The sequence below is a fragment of the Diabrotica virgifera genome, chromosome 3, assembly GCF_917563875.1.
Source record: "Diabrotica virgifera virgifera chromosome 3, PGI_DIABVI_V3a".
In the NCBI taxonomy this organism is placed as follows: Eukaryota; Metazoa; Arthropoda; class Insecta; order Coleoptera; family Chrysomelidae; genus Diabrotica; species Diabrotica virgifera.
Window position 1 is genome coordinate 150,746,246 of NC_065445.1, and position 18,224 is coordinate 150,764,469.

General features: G+C 29.1%; 2 long non-coding RNA genes across 2 annotated transcripts; one reads left to right on the forward strand and one right to left on the reverse strand.

Moving 5' to 3' along the window:
* Positions 1 to 1,159: 1,159 nt before the first annotated feature.
* Positions 1,160 to 2,517, forward strand: LOC126882108 (uncharacterized). The gene is made up of 2 exons (XR_007697140.1): positions 1,160 to 1,487; positions 2,368 to 2,517. It is a non-coding gene; the product is annotated as an uncharacterized LOC126882108 (long non-coding RNA).
* A 4,580-nt stretch (positions 2,518 to 7,097) lies between these two features.
* LOC126882109 (uncharacterized) lies at positions 7,098 to 9,214 on the reverse strand. The gene is made up of 2 exons (XR_007697141.1): positions 8,584 to 9,214; positions 7,098 to 7,553 (listed from the first exon to the last, which is right to left on the reverse strand). It is a non-coding gene; the product is annotated as an uncharacterized LOC126882109 (long non-coding RNA).
* Between the last annotated feature and the right edge of the window lie 9,010 nt (positions 9,215 to 18,224).

The window sequence follows — 18,224 nt, forward strand, 5'->3', positions numbered from 1 at the left end:
AATTTACTTTTTTAAATGATTTTGAGTAGGTATATAATAATTTTGAATTGGGGATAATGCATGTAGTACATTATTATAAATTCCTCCTAACATGTAAACCATGGTGAAAAAGAGATTCAACTAAAGATTTATGTATCAAAATTAGTAGTTTTTCCCTTAAGTTTAACATAAGAGCATCTGATTACGTTAGGTACTGGATTATAATATCTAAGGGCCGGTTGTTCGAACGCTGATCAACGATGATCACTATCAAATATTTAATTACTGTCACCAAAACTGTCAATGTCAACTTTTATTGGGTTGCTGAAAACATAATTGATTAAAATTATGAGATTAGTTAATCAATTAACATAACAATTATTAACATAATTGATTAAGTAATTTCATATTATGTTTTCAGGAACCCAAACAAAGTTGACATTGACAGTTGGTGACAGTAATTAAATATTTGATAATGATCATTGTTGATTAGCTTTCGAACAACCGGCCCTTAAAACTATTAAACATTATGATTCCATTCAATAGATACCTGTCAAGTTTTACATTAACAGTAAATTATAAAAAAATACAATTTCAGTGCAATAAAGGAAATTTTTCCCATTTTATATATTCATTTAGTTTATAATTGTTTATTCAAACGATCTTCAGATGGCTGCAATATTGGTATAATTTTATATGAAACAATTACATATAATAGATCTATTATCTATAGACTTATAGATATATTGTTCAATAAGTCTAAGCAGAATGTAACCTACACAGATGATGTAAACTTGATGTGAAGAACATTAAGAGACATTACAGAACTGTAATGTCTCTATACAAGAATGTCCTTTACTATACAATACAGCAGAAAGAAAATCCAGTAAGTCAGTAGGTACTTAATACAACCACATTAAAATGTATATTAACACTTGTAAAAGAGTTTTGGGTTTAAGTTATTATACTAAAAACACTTAATGCTATCTATAGACACATTATATCTCAAGATATAAACACAAATTAAAACACTAACGATATTTAATAACAAAATATAGCCTCCAAACCACGTATCCTATTATGTTTACAAACAATTCGTAAAATTGATCGTCTGGGTGACGTCACGATGACAATATTTCATTTGTCAATGTCAAAGTTACCATACAACCTATGGTATTGGGATAAACCGTAATCGTACCCCTTCCTAACCGCCAAAGTGTCATGGCCGCCGTCGGGACCTATTGTGCTGACATTTACAATGTTTACATATAGAAAAGTTTGTTTTTTTCTGCTTATAATGCCGTTTTCTAAAGATATTAGTGAACAAAATCGATTTGCTAACAATATTTAATATATTTTAAATGTGCTAAAATTGGATTCAACAGCAAAAGTCGCATAAATAACATATAAATGACGAATTTGTTTACCTATTACAAATGGGGTTATGTGGTTGTAACTGTTTATTTTGGGAATAAAATGAAAATGATCAATTAAACGACTGGAAAACTGTAAGTATTACAATTAAAACATGTTTATCCTATCACAAGAGTTCACTTCATTTTAAGAAAGCTAATTATTATTATACAATAGACATTTATAAACTGCCATGTACTTTTAAGGTTACTTTTGATCTGTTTTCAAAGCTTATGATTAAATGTTACCTCTTTATTAATTAGATTTGCCAACAAAAGATGCATGATTAAGGCCAAATGCAATTCCTTTGCTAAAGTCATAAAAAAAGTACAAATACAGTTAAAAAAATTATTTTAAAAAGGTCTCTCAAAAGACATGAAAATTATACAACAACTCAAAAAACTAGAGAATGTAAAGAAAGCCAGGTTATTGGAAATGGAATTCCTGTTTAATTGAAAGCCAGTAAACTATCCAAGACTTTTCAGAATCAAATGTGTCAACTTGTAAAACGATTCTTCTGACATTTTTAGTAAAAACCAGATTATCCTCAAGAAAAATTCTGTTTTAAGTGAAACTCAAAGTCATATATATAAATATAATTTTGTGAATGTGTCATCTTTGAATGAAACAAATTTTTTACCTAAACAAATAAATGTTTGGATCTAATTAAAAACAATGCTGAATCAAGTACAGTAGAAATACAATCCTTTGAACTTCTAAATGTGATTGTTAAAAGTGTCGAGATAGCTACTGCATAGGGATTCGAAAGGGATAGACTTGTTATGAACGCACTTGATCATGTACTTCTTACTGTTATAAAGTTGAAACAAAACTTATTTTATGCTTTCTTATCAGTCACTTTTAATTGTGTATCAACTTTACGTGGTACATCGTGCAAAAATTGCTAAAATGCAAACATTATATTTATTTTCTGTGTTACATTGGATACTATGATTGAATGTCTTCCTCTTTTAGATAGTGAAGTGAAGAACATCTTGAAGTTCCAATGATGTTTCAAGATGAGATAAATCGAAATAATGGTTGTATGTTAGAAGGACAGAGAATACGAAGAAATGTTATTGCTGCATACTTAGTGTAGTGAAATACAAACTTCAAACATTATAATATATTTTTTTATTTCAAACATTTCATATGATTATGAAAGAACATCTTCCTCTTTAAAACAATGAAGAAGTGAAGAACATAATAAAGTTCCAACGAAAATGATTCCAGATGAGGAAAATCGAAATAATGGTTGTATGTTACGTGTATAGAGAATACGAAGAAATGTTATTGCTGCAAACTTAGTGTAGTGAATTAAAAACTTATTGTCAAATACAAATCAATTTATTTAATACTTTTATAATATATAGTGGTACAATTTTATATGTGTTCAAATAAAAATATTAATAAATAAAATACAATAAACACAAATCATGTATATCTTACAATGAATTACAAAATCAAAAATTAATTACAAAAATATCAAAATAAATCTAAAATATTAAAAAGTAACCCATAATTTTTATAGTACCTACATACTTTGGTTGGTACTCTAATAATTTGGAAATCCATTAAAGTTTGTAGATGGAAATTGCAGGTATCTAAAAAATATATAAAGTAACTCAACAATCTCTTTTCAATTAGGGTTGCAGTTGATAAAGATGAAGGACCCTTGCTCGGGAAATCAAATGTATCTAAAAAAAATTAAGTAACAGCTTTCTAACAAAACAATCTTAGCACTAAACGGAAACAAAGATACTGGTAAGTATTAAAACATTTTTTGAAAAATCTTTCTGAAAGTGAAAATAAAGACTACTCTCTATGGGAACAACTAAAACTGGGTATGCTTTACAAAAAAATGTATCCAGAACAAACTTCTTCTCTATAAGGCAATACTACTACAAGTCTGGATGTACAGGATTTAATTCTGGGGAACTGCCACTAACACATAATATGCAAAGACTACAAAGATTCCAATCCAAAGTCTTTCATGATGTCCGATTTTTTTAGTACCACTACCAAATATCACGCTAAACTTAAAATTCTTACAATGAAGATAGCTAAAGCTTGAGTACACATAGATAGATCCAACCAAATAAATAAAAACAATTAATGTATGTAAAATGTATGTTAGTCTTCTTCCACTTGCAGAAGATATTTTCAGTTGTTTGTGCCACTGTGAACTTAAGATCTCTAATATTAACCGATGATAAATTTATGAAAACTGATTTTAAATATTAAAAACTTTCAGAGATATTTCAATTTTCGAAACATCTTATAAAAGAGTGAAAAATATTCAGAGACACCTTACAGCCATAAACCAGTAAAACTAAAATATTTAATGTTTTTGTATAAATTAATATTAATATTTATGAACTTTTTAAATATATCTTTAAAAATTTTATGATAAATAAAATGTTTTTGAGTAAAGGCAATATTTTTTTTTGTATGGTAATAGAAAAGATTAATATTTGAAATCATATACAGCATCACATTTTATAAATTATAATCTTTTTATTATAAAAATAGTAATACCGTGTGTCTACGGATGGGGTGCCCAAGAGGAAAAACTTTTTTATTTTCAATTTTAGCGAAAAATGTCATTCTTGATAAAAACTTTTGCTTGTTCTAAAACCCCATAAAATGAACTAAAATTCAAGTTTTTCAAATCCTGCTTATTTTTATAGCCAATTTTATGTAAATCCCTATAAATTTTTGCACTAAGTTCGAAATTGTAACAATAATAACTTGGGAGAACAACCCTTTCACTTCTCTGGATTACGAAGCCAGACTTTGTCGTTCTCCTTGAATCATCCAATTATTTATTAATTAAATAATTATTAATACAACAATTTTAATAATGAAATTTATCACAAGATAAATTCTTTATTGATAGCTTAACATTGTCAAAAAAATTGACAATTCGCAAATGATTTATCGAAATTGATAGTTACTAAGCTACATTGTGGCTTGGCAACACTAGATTATTGTTAAGATTTCAAACTTAGTGCAAAAATTTACATAAAATAGGGATTTACATAAAATTGGCTACAAAATTAAGCAGGATTTAAAAAACTTGAATTTTATTTCGTTTTATGGGGTTTTAGAACAAGCAAAACTTTTTATCAATAATGACATTTTTCGCTAAAATTGAAAATAAAAAAGTTTTTCCTCTTGGGCACCCCAACCGTGGACACACTGTATATAATTATAATACTAAAATCACAATAAAGATGCACTAGAAAGAAACAAACACAAGACATGATGAATGTTATGAGGAGCACTCACAAATCATGATTTACAAAGTTTATACATTGTAAATCATGATTCGGGAGTGCTATTTGTATCATTCAACATGTCTTGGGTTGTTTATTTCTGGTGCATCTTTATTGTGAGTTTAGTATAAGAGAATTACAAGTTTTATGTTAAATCTTCTGAATCAAATTTTTGTTAGGTATCATGTCACTCTTACTAATTTTATCCCATAAACACTTTGAAATAATACATTTTTTAGTTCCATGACTGTTATCAATTGTTGGATATCATATTGGCTACCATATTCGCTATTGTGGCTTTATTGACAGCAGCTCTAACTAATGATGATGGAGTCGATTTTCCATACTATGGTCTTAGATTGTTCAGCTATGATTGTGAGATTCTACCAGAACCACATTTACCTTGGATCTTTCTCTGAATTATCAAATGCAAAAGTTCATATTTTTTAGGGTGTTTCATACCTAAGTATTATTGACCTAAGTATTCCAGCTTGTGTCTCTTTAGTCAAATGGAAATTATTATATGAAACTCTACAAGAACACATTCATATTATAATCAATTAAGTATATTAATTTTAATCACAAATGTTTATTGGTTGAGAGAGTGACTTTTTTACTTATGCTCAATCAAATATTTTTACTATTTTCTGTTAGTTTTTTAATAGTTATTTATGATATAAGTGTTAAAAGTACACATTTAAGGCACGCATGTGAAAGTCTGCAATTCACATGAGTGCCTTAAAAATGTACTTTTTAACACACATATCATACAATATTTTTTCTGCAAACGTAATTACAGAATAATATCTACAAAAACTTTTTTCTACAGCCGTGTTAAAAATTCAATTTTTAGCACTCCATAAGAGCATTAAAAATGCTACTTTAAGGCACAAGTGCTCTAAAATTTTTATGGCACTGCAATTCGTATTGACCGTATAGACAATTTTGATGTAATGTCACAAAAATATAAAAATGGAATGTCAGTCAAGTTCAAGTAAAAGTTTTTGTAGATATTGTCCTGTAATTACGTTTGTAGAAAAAATATTGTATGATATGCGTGTTAAAAAGTACATTTTTAAGGCACTCATGTGAATTGCAGAACTCGCTATCGCTCATTCTGCAAACTTTCACATGCGTGCCTTAAACGTGTACTTTTAACACTTATATCATAAATAACTATTACTTGAACTGACATTCCATTTTTATATTTTTTTGACATTACATCAAAATTGCCTATACAGTCAATACGAACTGCAGTGCCATAAAATTTTTAAAGCACTAGTGCCTTAAGGTAGCGTTTTTAACGCTTGTATAGAGTGCTGAAAGTTGCATTTTTAACACGGTTGTAGAAAAAATAAATTTTATGTATATTTTATCTAAAAAAGTATTTAAGCACTTAAATATTTTTTCAAAAATAGAATATTTTTATGAACTTCTTTAATTCTTTTTTATTTTAACTTTAATGCAATCTGTTATCATTATAACAATATGACAGATATAAAAAATGACACAGTGGGAACTACACTCAGGGGTGAGAACTCTTTACATATTTATATTAATTTAGTCTACATTACCATATTTCTGACTTTTTTACAAATTAGTAACTACTATCTACTTCCCAGTGGTGTAGAGATCTGTAACTTTTCTTAACCCTCTAGTACCCTAGTTTGCCTCAAGGCGGACCATAATAAAAATTTCCATGCTTACTATTTAAGTATTTTATAGCTGCAATACCGAAACCAGCCTCTGGACTAGATCAGATAAGCATCCAGCTTTTAAAAGTTTGGGTGATCAGACAGATTTTTACCCTATAATTTTCAGTTTAGCATGATATTTGGTAGTGGTACTAAAAACATCGGACATCATAAAAGACTTCGGATTAGAATCTTAATAGTTTTTGCATATTTGTATTACTGGCAGTTCCCCAGATTTAAATCCTGTACACCCAGACTTGTCGTAGTATTGCCTTATAGAGAAGAAGTTTGTTCTGGATACATTTTTTTGTAAAGCATGCCCAGTTTTAGTTGTTCCCATAGAGAGTAGTCTTTATTTTCACTTTCAGAAAGATTTTTCAAAAAATGTTTTAATACTTACCAGTATCTTTGTTTCCGTTTAGTGCTAAGATTGTTTTGTTAGAAAGCTGTTACTTAATTTTTTTTTAGATACATTTGATTTCCCGAGCAAGGGTCATCTTTATCAACTGCTACCCTAATTAAAAAGAGATTGTTGAGTTACTTTATATTATTATATTTTTTAGATACCTGCAATTTCCATCTACAAACTTTAATGGATCTCCAAATTATTAGAGTACCAACCAAAGTATGTAGGTACTATAAAAATTATATGTAACTTTTTAATATTTTAGATTTATTTTGATATTTTTGTAATTAATTTTTGATTTTGTAATTCATTATAAGATATACATGATTTGTGTTTATTGTATTTTATTTATTAATATTTTTATTTGAACACATATAAAATTATATCACTATATATTATAAAAGTATGAAATAAATTGATTTGTATTTGACAATAAGTTTTTAATTCACTACACTAAGTTTGCAGCAATAACATTTCTTCGTATTCTCTATACATGTAACATACAACCATTATTTCGATTTTCCTCATCTGGAATCATTTTCGTTGGAACTTTATTATGTACTTCACTTCTTCATTGTTTTAAAAAGAAAGATGTTCTTTCATAATCATATGAAATGTTTGAAATCAAAAAATATATTATAATGTTTGAAGTTTGTATTTCACTACACTAAATATGCAGCAATAACATTTCTTCATATTCTCTGTCCTTCTAACACACAATTATTTCGATTTACCTCATCTTGAAACATCATTGGAACTTCAAGATGTTCTTCACTTCACTATCTAAAAGAGGAAGACATTCAATCATACTATCCAATGTAACACAGAAAATAAATATAATGTTTGCATTTTTAGCAATTTTTGCACGATGTACCACGTAAAGTTGATACACAATTAAAAGTGACTGATTAAAAAAGCATAAAATAAGTTTTGTTTCAACTTTATAACAGTAAGAAGTACATGATCAAGTGCGTTCATAACAAGTCTATCCCTCTCGAATCCCTATGCAGTAGCTATTTCAACACTTTCAACAATCACATTTAGAAGTTCAAAGGATTGTATTTCTGTAACTGTACTTGATTCAGCATTGTTTTTAACACGTTGACGGACAGTGCGTCAAATGTATCAGCAACTGTTGTGACACTATATGTATTTTGAAAAGTAGAATAGGGACAAATGCAACGTCTATAGACGTTGTGTCACATTACATCAAAGGAACTTAGACGTCTATAGACGTTCTGTCCGTCAACGTGTTAATTAGATCCATACATTTAATTGTTTAGGTAAAAAAATTGTTTCATTCAAAGATGACACATTCACAAATATGACTTTGAGTCTCACTTAAACAGAATTTTTCTTGAGGATAATCTGGTTTTTACTAAAAATTTCAGAAGAATCGTTTTTACAAGTTGACACATTTGATTCTGAAAAGTCTTGGATAGTTTACTGGCTTTCAATTAAACAGGAATTCCATTTCCAATAACCTGGCTTTCTTTACATTCTCTAGTTTTTTGAGTTGTTGTATATTTTCATGTCTTTTGAGAGACCTTTTTAAAATAATTTTTTTAACTGTATTGGTACTTTTTTTATGACCTTAGCAAAGGAATTGCATTTGGCCTTAATCATGCATCTTTTGTTGGCAAATCTAATTAATAAAGAGGTAACATTTAATCATAAGCTTTGAAAACAGATCAAAAGTAACCTTAAAAGTACATGGCAGTTTATAAATGTCTATTGTATAATAATAATTAGCTTTCTTAAAATGAAGTGAACTCTTGTGATAGGATAAACATGTTTTAATTGTAATACTTACAGTTTTCCAGTCGTTTAATTGATCATTTTCATTTTATTCCCAAAATAAACAGTTACAACCACATAACCCCATTTGTAATAGGTGAACAAATTCGTTATTTATATGTTATTTATGCGACTTTTGCTGTTGAATCCAATTTTAGCACATTTAAAATATATTAAATATTGTTAGCAAATCGATTTTGTTCACTAATATCTTTAGAAAACGGCATTATAAGCAGAAAAAAACAAACTTTTCTATTGGCTCCGTGCGTCTCCCCTCTACGTACAGTCACGTGATACGCTGTCAGATTTTGTAAGGACGTTTTAACATTGAGTCTTATGGGATTATTTTGTTAAACTTGAATATTTTATTTTGTAGTGATAATAACCGAATACATTTGTTAGAATTCATTAGTTATTAATTTATACTGTAATTTATAGTGCAACAAAATATTTTCTTTTTCGTTAATAAATATTTATTGACATAAACTGCGATAGTGAGGTTATGCATACAAAATCAAACTGATAATCAATAGGTTTGTTCCAACACGAGCAAGAACCGTCACATTACCGTTTCGTTACTAGATAATTAACGTTCCATGGGTTCCATGGGAACGAAATAATACGTTCCATGGTACTGCGCAGGACGGTGATCGTTATATGTACGGTTCTCAGTCGTGTTGGAACAGACCTAATATTGAAAAGTGAAGAATTTATAGTGCGTTTTTATTTTCTGTTTATATTAATACATAATATCACTAGCGTGACACGACATTTTTTTAAATGTCTCATTTAAACATACACAAAGCGTCCTTATAAAATTTCAAAAAACCGCCACCATGAGCAGGTCGGTCGATTTTGCTTTGACACTTTGTTAACGCTCGGAGCGAATATGTAAACATTGTAAATGTCAGCACAATAGGTCCCGACGGCGGCCATGACACTTTGGCAGTTAGGAGGGGGTACGATTACGGTTTATCCCAATAGGGACCTTGGCTCCGAGCGTTAACAAAGTAGGGAGTTTTTGTGCACACAAATACGTAAACGTAACGCATCTTTTTGACATATACGCTTGCGCATTAATGGTTGAACTCCCGTATCGCGATACGTATTACCTAAGGTTACGGGCTGGTACGTTAGGTTCATACGCATCCCTATCGAGCCGAGAGTCACCGAATGCACACGAGGATCTTGCCCGATTACCCACCAAATGAACATTTCATCAGCGTACTATCCGTTTATAAACATTATAAGGTTATATTGGTTATTGGTTTAGTCTATTTGAGTAAAATTATTCTGTTTGTAATTGGAAATTGGAACTTCATAATAGATTTAAAATTTTATTGTTTTTAAGTTGTCTATTAATAAAGCAAAACAAACAAATCTTGTATTAATTTAAGAAATACAGTGATCACCACAATTAATAACTAGATAAACAAATGACCTAGTTTCAGTAAAATTTTCAAATAAATATTACCACACTATTTACATTATACCTACTGGAATTCTGATGTAGGTATACAATAATTTACAACTAAAAAGTAGGTATAAACAAAAATAAAAAAATTTTAACCTAAGGAAAAATAATATTTTTATATTTAAATAGAAGCAATTAAAACCATACAATTTCATTATTCATTTATCTTTTTTTACATTTGTATATTAATTGTATATTGTGTGAACATTGTTTTATTTTTTTGAATGTCAACGGAATTTAAAAGTGACTTTACGATTTGCTTTACGTTACGTTAAGGCAGTTACAAAAACTACCTATTTTAACATTCATCCTCTACGACACGTTAGTTGCTTTACGTATACGGAGATGCGTACGTTACGTAGCAACAAAAACTCCCTACTAGGCAAAATCAAAGCAAAATCGACCGACCTGCTCCACCTGCTCATGGTGGCGGTTTTTTGAAATTTTATAAGGACGCTTTGTGTACGTTTAAATGAGACATTTAAAAAAATGTCGTGTCACGCTAGTGATATTATGTATTAATATAAACAGAAAATAAAAACGCACTATAAATTCTTCACTTTCCAATATTGATTATCAGTTTGATTTTGTATGCATAACCTCACTATCGCAGTTTATGACAATAAATATTTATTAACGAAAAAGAAAATATTTTGTTGCACTATAAATTAGAGTATAAATTAATAACTAATGAATTCTAACAATTGTATTCGGTTATTATCACTACAAAATAAAATATTCAAGTTTAACAAAATAATCCCATAAGACTCAATGGTTACGTTCATCAAACAGAGAGCTTGGAATCGGATTGCAATCGGATTGGAAGCTCTTTTACTAGTGAACGGTGCGCTGAATTAATCGGATTGGAAGCGCTCGCCATTTTATTCAGCCTTAAATTTGTTATTGTGCTGTGATAGCTGAATCCCGCCAACTTTAAAATTAAGGTCAAAGTAAAATGGACAATTTAATTAAAATTGAATATAAATACAATAATTATTGTATGTAATTTATTGTAAATATTTGTAGTTCTTATTTTAGTATTATTAATATGTATCCTATATATAGTTATTATCTAAATTAAGTTAGAAATATTTGTGTTTTTTATTTATATAGTACTAGAAATATTAACACAATATCTGTATAGTAGGTACCTACCTCATTTATTTTCCAACAATCCAGTTTTTGATTGATTCACAAATCTTATAAAAATTGGTATTGATTGCATACCAACTATTTGTAATTAATATTTACCTACAATAAAATTAAATTTAATATAGGTAAGGTAGGTACCTATACAATAATACTCAATATTAGTTATTTTCAATAATATTTCCAATTTTTTATTCTTCTTCACCCACCGTTATATTATTAATTTCTTTATTTAGCATACCTACTCAATATTGCATTTATCCAGAACATCATTGCCTTCTATATTATAAAATTGTGTAAAACACAATGTTCATTAATCGAATATTTTCTGTATCAAATTTTAATCCTCTAAATTTGCATTTTATTAGTTCAAACCTTTCTACAGCCGACCGAATCTTTAATTTATTATCAAAATTTTCTTGTTCTTGTAGTAAACGTTTATTATTCTGGTAAGATTTCATTAAGTTAATGAGGAGTATCTAGATATGCCGAATTTTGAATGAGATTTATATTCGCTGGTAAAATGGAATCTGCTCGAGTTAAATAGTTAATAGGCCTGGATCCTGCATACCAAAAGAAAGTTTATTAATAGCAAGCTGAAAATTTGATATTAGCTTAACAGTGTCTAGTCGGACAAACTGTAATATGTTTTAATTTAAAACAAACACTGGAACAGGAAGTTTTAATTGTTGAACAGGTTACAGGTTTCGACTACAGGATCAGACTACAAAAACGTCTCATGTATTGTGTCGGACAGAACTTCCAATTGATTTGCTACTCTTTCATTAGCATGCAAAATCAGACTGCTATTTATCACCAATATAATTCCTATCCTCTGACATGTTCTATGTGTCGGAATTATTAAAATGCCCAACATAGAGAGGAACATACTTTATTGATACAATGTACCAAAAGGCCATCGACCAAAGTCTTTCAGCCAACTGCCCAACATATTTTTCGGACAAAAATTTTTTCATATATTAAAATATACAAAGTTTGCTATTGAATAAACTTAAAAACAACCTGCTAGTTTTCACAATCATAAACTTGTCAGGATGGCACGTTCCACAATTAAGGCTTCCCCTGTTCCAGTGTTTCTATACATCAAAGTGTGTCCAACTAGACACCGTTAAGCTATTAACAAATTTTCAGCTTGCTATTAATCAACTTTTTTTTGGTATGCGGGATCCAGGCCTAGGTACGAAATTTTTAAAAGTAGATGTTTTAAAAAAAATTTAATTATACAGTTTAAACAGCTTTTTCAAAACTATTTACAATCATATTATTTGTTGTCATTTCATGGAATTAGGCATACTCCAAATTTAATATAAGTACTATGAAAAAAGAACTAGAGGGAGATATAATCTATTTTTTAATAAGATTCTTTGATCACAACCAACTAACTCTTGAGATAAACTGGGAATGCAGTAGACATCCCTTTATGATGCTCATACAGAAGCACATTTCCAAGCATCTTACATTACAAAGTTGTTGCTGGCATCCTATAAAGGGAAAAAATAATTATTTTGCATGGTTACATTATCTTGAAGCTGTATTCGATAAAAAATTCTAAAACGAGAAAGCTCACTTTAATACTTATCCGGGCACGACATTTTACTTCCATATAAAAGACATGGCGTTTCGGGCCTATTGAGCCCCACTTGCCCGGATAAGGGTTAAAACAGTAAAAGAAAACGCAGCAGCATAAGGTACTGTTGGTTGGGAGCACTCTGAAGACCACCATGTGTTCGTTGTTCTCTGATAATACCATCAATACAGATAGAATTATTTCTACGAGTATGGCTATGTCAAACGAAATAAGGATTGAGAGACCTTTTAGATGCTCTCAGTGAAACAAATGCAATTTTAGAGCCACAACCAAATACTAGGAACACTAAGGAAGAAATTCCTCTTATTAAAAAAAGAATGGAGGGACAATTCTTGTTAACAAATTCTGCTTAACAATGGAGGAGGAAGATATATGAAAGGTTGTGTTACAATACATTTAGTTTTTATCTAAGCATGAAAATAAATATTAACACATTTGTACTACATTTATTTTCAAACAAACCAGTTTTTTATTGATTCACAAATTTTTTTTATCGATTACGATTTACAATTAACCCATTCGCAGATACGACTATATATATATATATATATATATATATATATATATATATATATATATATATATATATATATATATATATATATATATATATATATATATATGCATGTACTTACAAAGGGAAATTACTGTCTGCATATAAAGATGTGTCCACAAATAATGTTAATACAATGTTAATACAATGTAAAAAATGTTAATACAATATTTACAATAAAATTATATTATAGAATATTTACAATAAAATTAAACTCAATATACACATTGATATTCAAGATTAGTTATTTCCAATTTTTTGTAATTCTATATTATTTGGGTGAAAATCTTATGTCCAGAGCTCTTTGGCAAACCAAACGTATCCCCAGCAACAAATTCTCTGGTTTACTTAGCATCCAAATCATAAACATTAATTTTTTCCAATAGAATTATTCTGTTTTCAAATTGGTGGATATGATCAATACAATTAAATAGTTCCTGGAAATATAACAATATAATATACATGATGTTACTAATTTGTTATACAATTTTACCTGGAAAGTAGTTCTGGACATACGAAAATGTTCTCTAAATTGGATATTGAATTATGGTTTATATATATTTAATTTCATCTCCATCTCATCCTTTTGGAATAATTTGAGGTAGGTACATCTGCTAAATGTATAACGGCATTTGCTAATTTCGTCCCCAAACAAAAATTCTTCAAGAATATTATCCATTTTAGTTTAGACACAGTTTCAGTTTTATTTAAAAACAAAACTGTCTAGGTTATAAATTATATAAACAAAGAATAAAAACATAAACAAATGGAACACAGAACACTCTCAATCGAATGTCAAACGTCAGTCGTTCACTAGTAAAAATACTGTCAGCGTTTCAGCGCAAATTAATCGGATTATTTTGGTGAACGCGACCAATGGCTGCGTTCACCAGAAATAATCGGTTTAAGTTTCAACTAAACAGCTATGTTGCAGCGCTTTAAAACTACGTTTAGTCTGGTGAATGGTATTTTTCCGTTTGACACTTTCATAGTTGGTTTTTTTTGTGTTCCCACCTGTTCTATGTATGAACCTAACCTAAAACGAGATTCGTAGTTTTTGTTGATTTATTATACTTATCGTTCAACGATAAATTTGACGTATCTTAAACAAATTTAATTCAAAAATGGATAATATACTACCTTTATTGATATTTGATAATGAAATGAACAAGAAATAATTTTTGGTGCTGGACTTGGCAGAGCAGAACCATTGGATGACCCACCATAAATAAATAATAGTTATCACGTAAATATGAATTATGTTGAAAATATTGTTCCTTAATACACAGATTTACAATTTCGTGAGCATGTACAATTAGGTATGTATCTCCTAAGTTTCAATTACTTTATAATTAAACCATTGTAAAATAAATATTTTCAAATAATCGCGCCATTACAATATATTTCTTAAACACGTTCAATATTGAAGCGATACAAATACTACGTTCAATAAAATGGCGACCGCTTCGTCAACACGTTGAAGTTTAGGCTAAATTGACATGACGTTCACCCGAAAAATCTTAAACAGTTTCAGAGCGCTGACGTAGCGCACTGGTCTGGTGAACGCACCCAATGTTAAAACGTCCTTACAAAATCTGACAGCGTATCACGTGACTGTACGTAGAGGGGAGACGCACGGAGCACGGAGTAAAAATATACACGGATTATACAACATAACATATGACAGAAGCTCGAAACAAATGACTGTGAATTGTGAATGAAAAGCCCTATTATGTGTATGATGTTCACAGCATAGGGCATAGAGAAATAACAACTTGTTGTTATTTCTCTATGGTTCACAGTACAAAGCATAGATAAAGAATATATAATCAGGGTTGCCAATTTAGTAGATTTTCTACTAGATCTAGTAGAATTTCTTGGGATTTAGTGGGAAAATTTTAAATCTAGTAGATTTTAGGGTAGAAAATTTAGTAGATTTTAGTAGGATTTGGTTGTAAGTAAAGGAATCTTTAATTTTGACAAATGACAATGACATGAATGACATTACATATTTTTATTTTTGTAAAAAATAACTTCTAAAATGTGCTAAAGTTCCATTTGTTACCTGTAATATAGATAAAAAGTAAAATAAGATCATGGAAAAGAGTAAAACGTTGAATTTAATTAGTATCTTGTCATTTAAAGAACAACATAACCCATAATACCCATCCTACAATATGGAAGTGTATTCAGAAATACTCTATTTTAGTTGTTAAATACTTTTGCATATTATGGGTATATAAAATGGGGAATTTATGGACAATGTATTGTTAGGGAATATCCAGTTCTCAACTACCTAATGAAATGACACCATTGCAGAGTCTTCAGACAACAGTTAAAGTAAAGTGCTGTTTAATCAATCATAAATTATTGCTTCAATTGTTATTGAAAGGTTTGGTGTTTTAAAGAGATTTTTCATATTACCAATATATGAAATGAGATGCAATGCAAGATACCTTTTGTTCAAATAGTATCAGCTTTACAAGTATTGCAGTTGTTTATGTTTAGAGAAAAGATTGAAATACTGGCAACTGAGCCTGCGGTTATTTAATCCAACAAGCTATGGCAGTACATTTATACATTTTTAACCAGGAGAAAATCTAGTGCAACTTTTTGTGCAGTGTGTGTTTGTTTGTTTTAAAACGTTGCCATTTAAGGCAAATACAGTAACACCCCCCATTAACCAAAACGTCCTTAAACCGAAATGGTTGACAGTTTCAATAATTTTGTCAATAAAAAGTAAATTAAACAAAAAGCAATAAAATTAAGGAAAATGAACATGTTGAGTGTTTTTTTAAAGAAATCTATTTTCTTTTTTGTTTCCCTTTGACAATGATAATGTTTTGTAGCTATAGTCCGTCCGCTATAACTTTTCCCATGCGGTACGATTCATTTTCAATCAAATTAAGTAAAAACAAATTGAAACGTACGTAGATGTGTATATACATTTTGTATACTATATACTACACACATCGGTGTACGTTTCACTTTCTGTTTTGACTTAATTTGATTGAAAATGAATTGTACCGCATGGGAAAAGTTATAGCGGACGGACTATATATCTCTCCAATACTATGTATTTTGAAAAATAATAGTACAAAAAACAATGTCATTTTTAACTGAAATTCTTGTTATCCAAAACGGCCTACCCCCCTAATTATTTCGGTTAACGGAGGTTTTACTGTAAATGGTTAATGTTGACAATATATTATTTTTCTTGGACTGCAGTTTGTTAATAAATTTATAAATACATACATGATATTGGTGCTTGATTTGAAATGATTTTAAGTATCATTTAAAGTATGTTATATCACATTCCGTAAAAAGAACTTCCACAACTAGCAAAAATGTATGAATAAACAAATTGTTTTAAAGGACAAAAAAAAAATAATAGTAAAGGAGTTGGCTTTATGGTGGTTTTTTATAGCACATTTAAATAAACAAATGCTGGTGGCATGCAAATGAAAGTGTAATACTTTTGGTTCAAAACTTTATAGATTCTAATACATAAAGTATTAAAATTAAAAAAAAAAAACTTAAACCTTTGTTTTATTGTATTAACCTATTTATATTGTTAATACCATTTATGTTATATATCTGTTGAATTGAACTCCTACTTTTGAATCCAGAATTTTAACAAATCCTAGACTTTTCCACAATGTCTCGTCTCAAGCATGATATTTGTGCATTCAAATTAATTTACATTGCACCTTAAATACCTTAGATTGCATATCAACCAAAGGATAACATGGAACAAACACCTCCAAATAACTGCAGGCAGTTGGATCTCAAGTTCAGACAAATGTACTGGCTCCTTGGTAGGACATCCAAATTGTCATTAAATAACAAATTACTACTATACAAAGCCATGTTGAAATCAATTAGGATGTATGGTATCCATCTCTGGGATTGTCCTAAATTAACACACATTACAACCAGACAACAATTTCAATCAAAAGTCCTTAGATTAATTACTGGCGCACCCTGGTATGTCAGTAATCTCACACTTGTCTGAGTACTCTCTTCGTAATAGATGAAATACAGCGACAAACCATGAAAGTCGAACAAGAAATCAAGACAATGAACTGATCAAACATATCTACCAATGGACCAATAATCAGAAGATTCAAGCAAATGTGGCTACAAGATTTAATACAACAGTGAAATAAACCTATAAGACGAAGCATCATTGTATCATTATCCTTCCTTGCTTAAAACTTTAAGTTAAAAATGAACTTTGTACATATATACTATTTAATATTTTTTTGCCTAGAACTTATAGTTGTCTTTTAAATGTTTAATATGTAGAACTTTCCTTTCAGTTAAATACAACTTATTTTTACCTACTTATTTCTTCTTAGAGAGGATATTTTTGTGATATGTGCAATCAGATGAAATTGCCAATGCTTGCAGCATTTTATCAGTTGGGGTTTATTGAGTGTTATAAATGAACTTTAATGGACTGAAATTTTTACTGGGAATAAGCTATAGTTTTACATTAAAATAAGTTTACAATTCGAAACGTTAAACTAACTTAATTTTGAATAAAATTTTGGATAGTAAACTGTGTTAAGCACAAGAAAGTGACTTTAAAAAATTAAATATACACAATGTATTAGCATTGTTTAAAAAAGGGTAGTTCTTAAACAATGGTATTAGTTAAAATGTAACTTGTTTCTCTTGTTTTCACCACTTTCTCCTAGAGAGGATATTTTTTTCTATAGAATAAGTATTAAATATTTTTTTAAATTATTTTTTAGAAGTTTCAGTTATGTTGTTCATGTATATACTTATAAAAATTATTATATTTTAAATAAAAATGATTTTCATATCTAACAAAATAGGCTGTCATCTGTCATTTCTTTTTCGGCT